Source organism: Cornus florida, unplaced genomic scaffold (genome assembly GCF_030987335.1).
Source record: "Cornus florida cultivar Cherokee Brave unplaced genomic scaffold, ASM3098733v1 CherokeeBrave_3.0.0_Hap2_Chr03, whole genome shotgun sequence".
Classification (NCBI taxonomy): Eukaryota; Viridiplantae; Streptophyta; class Magnoliopsida; order Cornales; family Cornaceae; genus Cornus; species Cornus florida.
Window position 1 is genome coordinate 46,388,156 of NW_026775573.1, and position 5,774 is coordinate 46,393,929.

At 34.8% G+C, this 5,774-nt stretch overlaps 1 long non-coding RNA gene across 1 annotated transcript; it reads left to right on the plus strand.

Annotated features, from left to right (window-relative positions):
- LOC132298782 (uncharacterized) lies at positions 1-2,273 on the plus strand. Its single transcript, XR_009479953.1, has 2 exons — positions 1-490; positions 1,972-2,273. It is a non-coding gene; the product is annotated as an uncharacterized LOC132298782 (long non-coding RNA).
- The last annotated feature ends 3,501 nt before the right edge of the window (positions 2,274-5,774 follow it).

Here is a 5,774-nt window from a genome sequence, read left to right on the forward strand (position 1 = left end):
CATATACAGAAGCAAACAAAGACATAGATAGCAGGGTGAATGTGAGGTAGCTCCTTTGTGACAGTTCTGAGCTTCTTCTTCAATCACACCGAGGAACAACATAATTGAGGTTTTGCAACATTTCTATTCTATGCCCCCTTTCCTTTAGCACGAAACCATTTTCAAGACATCTTTAGTCGGATTCCCTATAGATCATCAAAGAATCGGTTTTGCTCCCTATTCAAGATCACTGTAGTTCTATATATCTCCAAAGCCGGCCACCCCCTTTCTCTTAGACCGTCCAAGCCGTCATTCCTCTTTCTCTCCAAGCCCAACCCTTCTACCGAAGCCACTGAGGGTTGAATCGACGGTCAATGCAGCATTAGAGCAGAGAAGATAGCGGCACAGCTGATTGGCATCAAGATTGAACAAGGATTCGCCCCTTTCTCTAAGCCCTAACCCTAGCTCCCTCTCTCATTCGAAGCCCTAAATTCGAAGGACACGAATTAAGGTTTGTATTTTCATGCCCTGTTATATTCATCAAATTGATACTCAAATAGGTATGGTATGGGATTCGCCCCATACTTCTAACAAAGACAGTGGTTAATTTGGTGGGTTATATATATATATATATATATATATATATATATATATATATATATATATCTTCTGTCTTCTGCCTTTTTCTCTTGAACTTACTTTCTCTCTCACTGAACCTTGTAGGGATTGCTACTTTTTTAAATATGTTGCTCTTTTTCTTTTCAATTCTTGCATACATTTGGATTATAACTGTCATGGAATCTTAATAACTAAATTTCATAGGAAGGACTCATTGGGATCATATCACTAATAGGTCCAGGAGTTTAAACTTAGGTCACAATCATACAGCCACACAGTTTATAGTTGCACTTGAGCTAGTTCCAAGGCATGTCTGGGGGTCTTCTGATGGCCATGTCTTTCCAATTGTGAACATACATATAGTTTGTCTTTGCATAAAAATTTTGAAGCCTTTTCATCTATTATTGGAACCATACTTTAGTACCACAGTAATACGGTATGGACCATTCTTTATTAGGAAATTAAATAGAATGGAGTCATGGACATGTATCAAAGTAAATAAAGAGGTCTTCTAAGTTCTGGTATATCCACCTGATTATGACATAGTAATTGAACCCATTATAATGATGCAAACATATCATTTCTTAGAGTAATGCTTTTAAGAGAGCTCCCTCATGTAAAAAAAATCTTATGATTGGATATCCATTTATATCTTTAGTCTTGATCTTGTTTATTTGGATTGCTTCCTGTAACTACAGTTTGTGTGCCTAGATGCTGATGGGGTTTTGTATCATAAAACTGCATTATAATGTGAAAGTGAACTGTCTGTAGAATTTAATCAAAGAACAAAACACTAACCATTTAACTTGTCTTTCTTTTCTTTAAAATATATAAATATATATATATAAACAGATTGGTAGACTGTAACAACTCAATTGGAATTCTCAACAGTTTTCATAATGTCCACAAAAACGGAGAGCTATTATTAATAATCACCTCCCTTTCAATTTCTTTGCTAAGATCCTAAGATGCCATTCTTCTACATTTCGTTCCAAGTTTAATTTTTTGAAATGATAGAGCAAATTATAGAAAATTTGATGAAAACCCTTCAATGGCAATCACATTGATCTTTTTGTTATTGGAGGAGGTTGTCCCAGCATAAGAGTTTTCAGGCTCAATGGTTTTGGTATGTTTGAAAGGAACAAAGTATGCATACTTTTGGAACTGTTGTAGGCCTAGGATTTCAGTTCAGTTTATCCTAATCTTACATAATTCCATTCCAACATTTTAAACTTTACAAATATTATTATTTCACACTTACTTTTGTTTTTCTCAAATTACTTTTGTTGCATGTTACTACTCAAATGATTTCTTTTTGTGACAATTTTACAACTTGCTTTATATTCTCTGACTTTAACTATTACATCTTTGTAGGTCAAAGCTAGGATTCGGTTGCCGTTACTTTTTTTGTTGTCGTTTTATTTTTTGTATAGCTCATGAAGAAGTTACATATATGTAATGGAAGAGAGAGACTAAAACAGAGCAAGAAGATATAAGAATTTTTGTTTTATTTTGGTATGGCATAAGAAGATAGAAATTTGTATATGGTTAATTTTTGTATAAAACAATGATTTGGAATTGGTTATATATATATATATATATATATATATATATATATATATATATATATATATGATGTTATTGGTTAGTTATAAGTTATTTTGGTTATGATGCTAGTTTTAATTTATTTAGTGTTTACTTCTGGAGTCCTTGCAAGGCTAGTAGTAGAGGAAAAGAAAAAAAAAGGCCTCGAGGGGGCTGTACTATTTTTTTAAAAAAAAATTATACAACACTTTCTACCACGGTTCTGAATCATGATAGAAATTTGACTTTCTACCATGGTTTTGCACTTCTTTCTACCACAGTGCAAAACCGTGGTAGAAAGACCAACTTCACGGTTGGAAAAGGACTTTCTACCACTGTTCCGCACCATGGTAGAAAGTCTTCTTTTTATAACGGTTCCACACCGTGGTAGAAAGAGGACTTACTACCGCGGTTGTTTCTACTACGGTTCAAAACCGTGGTAGAAAGTATTTTCCACCGTGGTAAAAAGTCAATTTTCTTGTAATGATATCCCCATTTTTTTTCTCTCAATTATAGTAATACTTCTCAATTCACACATCTTCCTCCTTTTTTTTCTTTTTTTTTTTTTTATCACACCAGAATCTTTTTGGGGCTCTCACGTATGCATTATATAAAGCATAGAGAAAATCGTGAGTTTATTTTTTAATTTTGGGACAGAAGAGAACTCGGTCTAAAATCTCAAATTAATTCTGTGGGTGACACGTGTAAATGAGACTTAGGGACGAACAAAACTATATCCCTAAAGCTTTGTTTGATAGGTAGGAAGGAACATGTGTGAGAAGAGATTATAGCAATGAAAGAAAAAACTTCCCTTTTTCGATAGAAATGACACAATATAATAAACAAAGGATAGGGATGAGTCATCCTTTCTTCTTTACAAATTTTTATCTATCAAAAAATGGGGAAGATAATGGGCTAATATAGAAGTTTTAAATTAAATGTTATCCTAAATTATACACAGTCTGGTCCATCATCACCGGTCAAGCTCTATGACTCCGACTCGGCGGTTCTTACAGCCCTCGCCGACTCTGGCATCACAACCACCGTCTGTAGTCATGGTTCTAATCCTCAATCCTCATGCACCCACGCTCCTACAAGTAGATCTAACTCGTCCACGTGCTCCTTCTCCAGCAACGTATTTTTGGTGTTGTTAACCCCTCGCTGATCATCACCGCTGCCCTCTGTCGGACCCGCCGCCACTGCCCTCTGTCGAACCCAGCTTCCCAAACTTACATCAATTGCTTTGAGCACAAAGTTTCTTGGAAATTTAGTTGATGGAAAGCCTATAATTCATCTTAATAAGCAACTAAAAGTAGGACTTTGACAAAGGACAGGAACAATAGCAAGAAGCGAAGACAGAATGGATAGAACCAGAGAAATCCACAAACATAGCTGCAACTTGAGGGAGGTTAGAAAGAGAGAGAAAACACCGGGGAAGATGAATGGATTGCACGCAAGCCCATTCTTTTTGCCAGCTAGATGCCACCTAGGATTCTGCCTAACAAATCGGCCAAGTCCATCGGCGTAAATATCATTTCCAATAATAATTTTCAATGCATGTATAATTATTTTGCTTAACTGAACCGAATTGAAAAATCAACTTTTAAAATAGACTTATTTGTTATTTAGGGTTCTTAGTTCTACTTAAATGTAGTTTTCTCAATAAATTAATTCCCTTCCAATCTCACTTGCATAGCACATCAACCTTATGTTGTTTGATAAAATTAAAAATTAAGTACTAAGAATTTTAAAAGTGGAATTTTATGTGCTGAAGTTTTTTAAATTGTAGAACATCAAGAATCCTAAAAATGCTGAATTATAATAATTTGAAACTAATATTTGCCCTACCATATAATTTGACCAAAATAAGTAAAAGTCAAGCGATAGTTTAGGAACTACTACTAATTCATTATTAATAGGTGAATATAAATTAAGGCAAATTGCAAATAAACCCCCTTGATTTTCATCCGTTAGCAAAAAACTCCCTTACGAATTTTTGTAGCAAAAAATTCCCCTCAATTATCATGAGGGGGTCATTTTAACTAACCTCCATCCAAGTGATTTTCTAGCCAAATTTTCGGATGAAATTACCCCCTCAACATCTTCAACATATCCGCAGCCACTATAAGAGGAGATCGCCGAAAAATGGGTATATATACATACATACATACATATATATATATATATATATATATATATATATATGACCAGATATATTTGTTTATATACAACCCATATCTTATGAACTTTTTTTTATCATCTAAGTGACAAAGTATGGAATTTTTTCAAGATGGGTTGCTTTTATTAGCTCTTGGCTTAGTGCTCTACAGAACTAACACTGTTTTGGTTTCTTCAAGATGTGCATTTTATACAGCACCACAAGTTCCACATTTGACAGATAGTTTCAGTCATGTCTCAGTCAGTAAAGGGTTCTTTGAATCTTTTGGTCACTCCAACATCCATCCCACCCAAAATGGCCAGGCGTCGATCTCATTCAATGCATATTTCTAAACCTACCTTACATATTATCTTTATTTCTAAAATATTAATTAATTGGGGTTAATTGGAGGGATAAACCAGGGACCTTGCGGAACCATCAGAGCATTGTTGAAAGATATCGAAAGGATCGTGTCGGCAATGGATATTCAAGGTCCCCACCGGAACCTCGATGAGGTTGTTGACGAGGACCTTGCATTACCTTACAAGGGAAGTGGCAATAGACAGCGTTTGGGGCAATGCAAATGGCATCGTAGGCCTTGGTGTCGGCACTAAGGTAGGTGAATCTGCTACCATGGAAGAAGACATTGATGGAGAGGAGGTTGTTAAACAGTGGTGGTCTGGTGGGAACAGAGATGCTATAACGACCCTAAACTAATACCATTTATAAAAAAAAAATCGGTATGACCTCAACTAAAAAGGGGCCTACAACAACCTGCTCAAATGAAGAAAAAAAAATGCAATGGCATTTCCAGACCCATCCAACCTGTCCCAATACACAATACAAAAGAAATATATATACTACATTCCCTGTAATACCCCTAATTTTAAAAGGATAGTCTCGGTAATTTATTTTATGGTTTTACTGTCATTTTTGCATTTTTATGTGTTTATTTGGCTATTTACTTGGTTGTTTTAATTGTTGTTAACTAATTGAGTTAATTGCAGTATTTGTTTTACTTAATTATTTGATTTAATTGTTTTCTTTAATAGAATTTATTGTTTTCCTTTAATTGAATTAATTGTCAAGTGGTTTAGTTAAGTATTAATTGGTTTATTATAATTGTTTAATTGTGTAATATGTTAATGGGATTAATTTAGGGTTTTGTTATTTTTCTTCACGTGTAGCCGACTTAGTTCTTTGTATCATATTACACTTAGGCTTAGGTTTAAGGCTGGCTTATAAATATGTGTTAAGGTCTACCTAGGGTTTTAGAACCCTATTCACGGCATAGTGAAGGTAGAGAGACGTTTAGAGAAGTCTGGGAGAAAACAGAAAGGGAAAATAGAACGTTCGCCAGAGAATTTAGGAAGACGATGGTGTAAGGTTTCGGATTGAGACCTAAAGGCAAGTTCTAATCCTAACTCTTTTCCTT